At 39.5% G+C, this 8,955-nt stretch overlaps 1 protein-coding gene across 4 annotated transcripts in view; it reads right to left on the reverse strand.

The window, feature by feature from the left end:
- The window catches only part of col16a1 (collagen, type XVI, alpha 1), an 83,469-nt gene extending 75,411 nt beyond the window's left edge, over positions 1–8,058 (reverse strand). For all 4 annotated transcript variants that reach the window (XM_008421598.2, XM_008421599.2, XM_008421600.2 and 1 more), the window contains exon 1: positions 7,804–8,058. The gene's annotated coding sequence lies outside the window, so the exon portion shown is untranslated. The remainder of the gene's footprint in view (positions 1–7,803) is intronic.
- Between the last annotated feature and the right edge of the window lie 897 nt (positions 8,059–8,955).

Below are 8,955 nucleotides of genomic sequence, written 5' to 3' on the forward strand. Positions count from 1 at the left end.
ACACACACACACACACACACACATACCTCCACACACTCCTGCCAAAGGGTACACAATGTGGCGTTCCTGCAAGACTGCGAATACCATCTTGTGTGACTTGTCTAATTTTGCTCTGAAATATCGAGAATAGCTTGACACACCATCACTCTGTAATTTAATGGATCTCGGGACCGGTGGTGCGTCTGGTCTCCTTTTTCCACTACTGTTCTGTCAAAATTCCTCGCAAGAGCTTGTATATTCTTGTTATATCTCTGTTTACCTAGGAGTTCTTTTTTTGCTGACAACTTGGACACTGTTGGTGAAAGTAGCTGCAAGCACAAAAAAAATAAAAAAAGCAATGAGACACTGAAAACAAGTTTCTTCCTGCACCTGCATGGGTGGACAGTAAATCAAAAGCCTCAGACAGCTGTGTTCTGAGAACTCTGGAGCTGTAGCCATTATTACAGGCTTCATGCAGCCTGATCACAATAATAAGAAAGCTCACGGAGAGAATATAATTCATAACGCATCCGCAGTCTGTAGAGCCCACATCTGCGGGAAAAGCTCATTTCTATTATTATCTGGCCTAAATCCAAAACAGTTTAATAGTCTTCCTAATAGGTTTTGCCAGGGATATATCTCTTCCCCGACACACAAGCATCAACACACACTCTTTGGTTGCTGCGCAGATAAAGCCAGGACGGGGTTAAGGCCGCTTGGCCTGCCCAAAGGTCTGGCTACGAGCCCGGTACGAGCCGTCCTGAGAGAGCTGGAGGTCACTGTGAATGAAGCCAACACAGGGAGAAAAACAATGGCAGATATCCTCCAGCCCTAAAAAAAATAAAAAGAAGAAGAATAAAAAGCTTCACAGCGAGAGCTGAAGGACAGGAGTGATGACCAAGATTCATTATCCACATTCACAGCTTATATGAACACCTTTTCTGTTGTATTATTAAATATTATTGGTGTTTGTTTTCAAGATTAAAAGGGGAAGCTATGAAGCGGTGAATCGGAAGCCAACTTCAGCTTCGTATTACACATTATGTTTATAAATGGTGTCACATTGGCTTACAGTAAGTTGTGTCAAAAGAACACATTTTAATGCATCTAACGTATGGTGCTTACAGATATTGTATGCCAAAGAGGGTTTTTTGATAAAGTTTCCTTTAAAGAAGGAAGTATGGGTTGCGAGCAACCAGCCTAGGCATGATAATTGTCCCATGCTAATGCTAGCCCATCCATGCAAATAGTCAGCAGAGGAAGTAGCCAATTGCCGAGAAATGCTAGTCACTAGCCTCTTTTAATCTAATGCGAGTCAGTAGTCTCCTTCTCATTTGCCACCATCAGCCACTCATTTACCTCTTGCAGTTTGCTCAGTTACCATTGCCAGCCTATTATTAATCAGACCTGTAACCGGCTCCAGAATGGATATAGCCTCTCGCGACCAGGAAGTAGCCATCGCTCGGTGCTCAGTAGTCTTAATTTTGTCGCTGATATCGTGCCAAGGTTTTGCTTTCGCCCTTGCTGCACTGAATTCACAAAACAGCTTGCACTGAATACATGGAAGTGAAAAGACCTCTATTCAGTCCATCAGATAGGAGCCGCATACTTCACTTCCAGTGAATTTAGTGATCCAAGAAGACGCTTATGCATCGCTTATATTGTTTCTATTATTATCTGGCCTATTATAGTGTATTAAAAAAAAGCTCGCACTCACAATTTCTTGCAGTTTTTTTCTTTGTTTAGATCTGTTTTCTCTTTCCATTATAGCTTAAATTTCCTCTAATGCATAGCAGTTTGCTTCCAGTGCTCAATAAAAGTTACTTTACATATAAGACGCTATCTGACAAAGAAAGTCCATTTTCTTTTTATGGGGTGCAGAAACAAAGACGTGTCCTTAAAACTTTACACCCTTTGGATTGATGCAGGCGACTTATAATGAAATAATAATGAAAAAAAAAGTCGTTCTTTAGTCACGCTGCTTTGCTGGTCAGCTAATAAATGCTTTTCATCTGAACACTTAGGCATGAACGCAATAAGAAAATGCCAATAACATAACTGGCAAATTCCTAATGAGGCCAAAGTGAGCAACTGAGCTTCTTAAATACTTCTTGTTTCACACTTTTTTAATGGGTCTTCAACCTCCAGTTAAAAATCTAAAACACTCAGACAAACCAAACCTTGGATGGCTAGTTCTACCCTGGAAAGAGTTTATTTAAAACACAGTCTCATTAGATTTATTCCCATTTTATTATTTTTGTGAAACATAGAACTGTTTCACATTAGAATCACCTTAGAATTAAACAACTACGTCACTTTCTGCTAATAGTTGCAGTCTAATAATTCATTTCTTTCTCTTATAGCAGTCTATAAGTGGAGTAAGGAAAATTCACTTTAAATTATAAGTCAAAAAAGGAACGTAGTGTGCTTCTGGTCGATACAAATTTGCACATTGTCTTGACAAAACATCTTACACTGTTAGATTGCACAATTTCATAAAGTTAATGTATAAAACAGCTCAAATTACAAAGACAGGAAACAAAGGGATTAAATGACCAGCTTGTAAAGTCTCATTTCATACTCACAAACCCAATTTAATATATTGTCTCTTCATGTGACTGCTACAACTTCAACAGACGGACGACAGAAAACCAAATGCAAGCTGGTGGCCAGCACTGAGATGCTTCAGGGAATAATCTGCTAAGTGAAGCTGTGGAGTCTGTCAATAATTTTTTTTAATTCTAGTTTGACATGTTCCATTCATCTAATACGTTTTCTGACAAAATACATGTCTTAGTTAAGCAGATCACTAAATACAAAACAGCTGCTGGTGTTTTGACATCCTTGGACTTGCTTGTACTGCATACGGTGTTTAAATGCTGATCTTACTGTTAGCTGTGACAGTCTATCATGTAAACCTCACAAGGATTGTGCTGCTTCCTCTATATGCCATTGTGCAAATTACCCCCAAGCACTTCTTTTCTACGCTTTGTCTGAGTAAATCTGTGTTAGCTTTCTTTTCTAATCGCTTAGTAAAACAGACTGCAACAAAATCTGGCACAAGCAAACAAACAAAAAAACTCATTATGTTGTCTTGTATTTTACCATTTCACACTTCTGTCATCAAATACTTCACCTAATGCTTTACTAGAGGAACAAAGTAGATGAAACAGGAAAAAAATACCAGCTTCTATAAATGCTGTCAGCACTAACATTGCAGTTCATCATCATGTTAGCCTAATTACCAATAAGTCATATCAACTCAGAGTATAAATGCGTTGATCTATTTATACTGACCTAATTGACCTATTTAGCCCTACGGCAAATAAATCTGCATAAAAACATATCTAACGTTTACTGAGGTCCTCAGCTGTTTGTATCAACTCAGCTCTATGGTATAGCGAAAAAGTTTCTTCATTTATCGAACAAAATACTCTATCCAAAACAACCGCTTGTTCCACGCTTAGTAGGAACAACTGCTATCAAGTATGTGATAAAAGGCAATGAATTATTAGGGATGGGGGTTTTTTTGTTTTTGTTGTTGGTCTTTTCATGAAAAGCCAAAGTAACATCAAATCAAAGGATCTCAATTAGATTTATGTCTAGACCTGTTCAAGGCCACTCCGAAACCTTCACCTTTCCCTTTGAAAACTGCTTTTTTTGGATGTACTTTGGTTGTCTTTGATATTAAAATCTGCTTGATGATTTGATCCTGATGTGGCATGATGAGTCAGTCTGGTATAAATGCCATGTTGGACACCATTTCTGTGACTGTTCTGGAAGATAGAAAGATATTCCATCATTCAAAGAATAAATATGGAAGAGGGCAAAGTGAGGTAGAAATACAAAACTATATTTGAGTGAACTTCAAAGATACTGAGCTTTCAAGCACATGACAAGGATTTTAATTAACACAATTTCAGCCTCAAAGTGGGACTTAGGTCTTTTAAGATTAAGGAGTGAATTGTACAGTTATGGGTACCAAAAAAATCTTGATCTTAAAATCCGTTGTTGCATTCACCAGCAATTATATTAAATTCTAGATTTGCAATCTTACAATGTCAGCTCTCTGCCTCTCAATCCACGTGGTACTCTGTTGCATTTCTCTCTCCAATGTCCTTTGAGAATTATAAAGATTTTAGCATGGCAACCGGCAGAGGTCAAGGTAAGTTCAAGGCAGGATAAATGTTGTCTTTATCTGCTTTTGAGTCTGAGGAAACCAACTTAGATGTGTGAGTTAAGAGAATCACGATCCAAGCCAGAAAGTTCCAGAATTTGAAACTCAGTCTGAGTTTCAAATTCTCCCATCCAACCAAACTGTAAGGGATGGGAATGATCCACTATTCCAGCCAAAAAGCTTGACTGGAGGGCTGAGCATTTGATGCAGCTGCAGCGGAAAAGATATCCAACCGACTTAAGGCCGCAAAAGCAGCCCATCTGATGATTTTTTTATTTTTTGGATAAGTTCATGTAAGCATCTGGAAAATACGATGCAATACTCTTCAGGAAGCCTCCTCATATGCTAGGTAAGTTTGTGCCAAGTGACATAATGCATGAGAACACACAGACACACACACGCACAAATACCTGTTTCAGCTGTAGTAACAACTGTTGCTGCTCACATTTTCCAGCAGTTGCATGTGGAGCGTCTCTGCTCTGTGTGACCCTGGTTCTCCCTCCTCTCCCTCCATCTGCTCACTTGTCAGTTTGAAAGAAATGTTTCCGCTAGGTGTGCCATTTTCAAACATATCAGTAAAGTGTTCTTACAAGAAAGACTGGAATATTACTTATTTATCCACCGTTTCCTGAAACGCAACATGAAAGACATCTTTGAATTTAGAACTGCTTTTAATTATTCAGTATGTGTTTTTGACTTTTGCACAGTTTGATCATTTCTGCCAATATCAGTGCATGCTGGTTATTCCTCAGTTGTGGAGTCATTTCATCATCTTTTTACTAAACTGTTTGCTTTATTTTTTATTTTTATTTTTTCAGATATTCATATCTGTTAGTCGACGCACCGGCATATGCCAACAAATCAATTTCATCTCTCTTCACACCACAAAGCTGAAGTATTTTTTTTTTTTTTTGCTTTTTACAGATCAAATCAAAAAGAGCTTCTTGTTGACATCAGTCATTTTGCTTAACAATGCCTGACAGACAATCACAGAGTTCTTTTTTTTGGTACTTTGCTGTAAAAGGAAGCAACATGAACATCAAAACTCTTCCTTAATTCAAAACCCCTGGACATGCTTCAGGCCAAACCTGGGAGTGCACCGCAAGCCTTTTCTTTTTAACAACTTTGAACTGCGAGCAAATAAAAGCGAGTAAAGATGCCTCCCCCAAACCCAAACCTTGCAACACATCTCAGATATCCACTGACTCAGAGCAGCAGAAACCTTAAATCTAGAAAAAAGGTTAATACCCCAAACCCTTTGTTTTTTTTACATTCAGGAGACAGAATGAGGCAAGTTTCTACAAGTCTTACCTCCCAGGCAATATTCAAGGCCTTTTATTTGAAACTTGTGAGGGAAGAACAGACCAGCAGACGTCGTACATTCTGACACACATTCATACTTTCCACATCCGCTCAAGGCGGCTTGAAAGTTCCAGTACTAAAGGACAATTTCAATCCAATTGCAAAAGCGATGATGCAAAGTGAAGTCAACTCTGATGACATGACCTGCTTGGCCCTGAGCCAGAGCCATACGTGGTATGACCGACAGCTATACCTTTCCCTTAGGTTTCTGATGCTCAAATGCAACGTCTAACGGTGTTCAAAATTGTTGCACAGTCTGGAAGTTAAGAGAAATGTGCAGGACTACTTTTGGGAGTTATGTAAAATGTCTAAAACAAAACTCTTTGGAAAGTGGGGGTGGATGTACAGAGGGATTTCAAACAAATCTGGGTTGTTTTTTTGTGTGTGTGTGTGTGCATGTGTATTTGTCTACAGGAGAACACACAGGATGCGGAGGATCCAGCAACCTCTATAATGTGGAAAGCAGATGTGGCTTCCAGGTTTTTCCTTCCACAGCGTCCTTGGTTCTCCTTTCCGTGTAGAGAGAAAAGGGGTCGAAATTCGAAGAGCCATCTCGTTTCTCAGACACGACTAGAAGAGATAAATATGAACTAGATTCGAGGGAAAAAAAAAGAAAGAATCAAGGGATATCGGGAAGCTTTTCCTGCTTCAGGGTGCTGGAAGGAAACCAGGAAGATCTACAGTAACATCTCAGCCTGCAGTGTGAATGTGTGGGCCTGGCTAAGATATAAAAGGGAAAATCAGCATTGCATTTGCCAACAGCTATACTATTAAAGTGGTTTAAAGAAGTACTGTAGAAATCCAACACACAAAAAAAATACTTACAACTACCGTTTGTCAGATAATTATCTCCAATGGGAAATGGTTTATTATGCCTCAGTTCCTTCGTTCTCAGTGAAATTTTGCTAATTTGATGACCGGCTGATGCCTAATTTGTGTAAAAAAAAAGAAAAAGAAAAAAGATTCCATGTCATGTACAGTATAAGGCTTATTTAGTGTGTTGTAGTGTTGGACAATTTTCACAACTATATTGCTTTGGAAAAGCATTTATTTCTCTGGAACCTTTTCACATTTCATCACCATACGCTATGTATTCTACTTAGATTGTATCTGATAGATCTAAACCAAATATAGTTGCCAAACAGTGATGCAGAAAGAAAAGGATGCAACATTTTGAACCTTGCCCCTTTTACTTGCATGTGTCTAAATAAAATTATGTTGCCCTCAATAGAAATAAGTAAAGAGTCCACTTTTATTTATTTAATTTCTTTAAATGAAGCTGTGAGCATCTGTAGAAGTTTTTTTTTTAAGTAGAACATTAACAAACATACAGCATCATGAAGAACAAGAAGCACACAAGACAAGTCAAGAATAAAGTTTAAGGCAAGATTAGGTTATAAATAAACATTTCCAGCTTCATACAGCCCATGAAGAACTGTTTAATCTGTCATTTACAAAACAGACATAATATGATTCAATTTAAAATGTACCAAGACACTTAAAACTGACAGGCCAGGCAAGAAGAGAAGAAGGGAAGAGGGCCATTCTAACTTTAGAAAGGTTAGCGAGATCCACAGTTCAGGTGGGACAATCCGTACACATGGCAACTGTTAGATGTCGCTATTAAGGTAGAGTGGCGAGATGAAAATCAGCGCTGAAAAATGGAAACAGGAGCACTTTGCAGGTGATAATGAAATTGAACTTTTTGGCCTACGTCCAAAAACTGCATGCAGATAAAACTGCACATCCCCCTTCATAGGACCATCCCTATGATGACACAGGCAGGTGGAAGTATCATAATGTGGGGATAAAGCTAAATACAAAGCAATCCTGGAAGAAAACCTGTCAAGAGGGTGAAAAAACACAAAAAAACGTCCCCAGTGGGGCAAACCACACCAAACGTCCAACCAATTCCCAGTGTGGGAAGTCTTTCAAATTGATGTGCTCTGTTGTATCCAAAGCCTTCCAGTTGTAATTACACTATTTAAAGGTAAACCACGGTTCAGATTTTTATTTGTAAAATATACTTCTTCCTTTCACAGTTGTGGACAAAATTATTTTCAGTTAAGTCTGTTAGAAATCACCAGAGAAAGTTACTGATCTGTGTGGCTGCAGCGCGACCAAGCAGGGAATGAGTTAAATGAATGAAGGCACAATCGTTGGATCGCGCTTTGCAAACTGTTGCTTTGCGCTACTGTCAATGCAAATACATCATTTTCCTCCTGCTTGAACAAAAACGTCTCTTAAAAGTAAAAAAAAAACAAAAAACAAAACAAAAAACTTACCTTCAACTGCTGATTAATCCACAATTTTGTGATTACATGAATCCGACATGCGTGCGTGTCAAGAATTCAATTTTTTTTCGCCCCCCCCTTCCTCTTGTTTCCTGGACTCTTCCTTCACAAAGAAAGGACAGAGGAGAAAAAGTTGCTCCGGGATTGCCTATGTCCAACTTTCCCCTCCCTCTTTCTCCCCTCCCGTTTCTGCACAGTCTACCTCCCTTGTGTACAGTTTCTTATTACTTTTTTTCCCCTCTCAGTCTATCTCTTCCCCCCTCTCTCCCCTCCATTTTTTTCCAGCACCCCTTCGTCTCTCTCTCTCCTTCTCTGTTTCTCTCTCTCGTATCTCGATGGGAGATCCCGGTGTTAAACGTGTGGTGACATCACCTTGTCCAGAATGCTGGAAAATGAGCCCCGGGGCATCTCTTTAATCTCCTCATCGAGCTGTTCCGGGTCTCTACCCCCTCTTTACCCTCTCCTCCTCAACTCCCTCCTTCACCTCTTGCTGTGTGATTCATGGCATACCGGAGGGGAAAAAGGGAGGCTCGCTTCCATTTTGCCTGGGTGAAAGCATTACATTACAGCAGGAAATACAGATTACCATGGTCCTTGTGAAAGAATTTTACTCCATTAAGGTTAATGAACTTACTTATCACATTATCCCGTGATTGGAGGTCAGGCCAACAGCTCCTGTATTGTGACATGACTTGGATATTGCATCCTTTGCATTGCCGCTCTGGTGGGATCGCTCCAAAACACACCTCTAAACAGCTGCATAAATTTGACTCTTATTGTCAGAAAGCAAATAGTTCAGGAGGTGAGTAAATATCACGTTTACAGCTGATTTATGTACGCCTCCCATGCAGTAGCGGCCGAGTAGGTACAGAGAAGTGTTCTGTTCTTTGGTAGATTAATTTTGCTCTTCTTTGTTAAGAGGTCAGCTTCCCTTGCCCGCCCACTATCTTTCACTTTCTTATTAGCCCTAACCTCTGAAACATGTCCAAGTGGCATCCCTGTGTTCAAGTTCATTAATGATTTTTACAGCCGCCTCGTAGTGCTGTGGTCAAATTGGCGTAAGAAGGTTTTGGAAACACTGGTGAACGCTCAGTCAATGGAACATCTGGAAACTGCATGCACTCTTGCATGCAAAAAAAAAAA

The sequence above is a fragment of the Poecilia reticulata genome, linkage group LG11, assembly GCF_000633615.1.
Source record: "Poecilia reticulata strain Guanapo linkage group LG11, Guppy_female_1.0+MT, whole genome shotgun sequence".
NCBI classification, from domain to species: domain Eukaryota; kingdom Metazoa; phylum Chordata; class Actinopteri; order Cyprinodontiformes; family Poeciliidae; genus Poecilia; species Poecilia reticulata.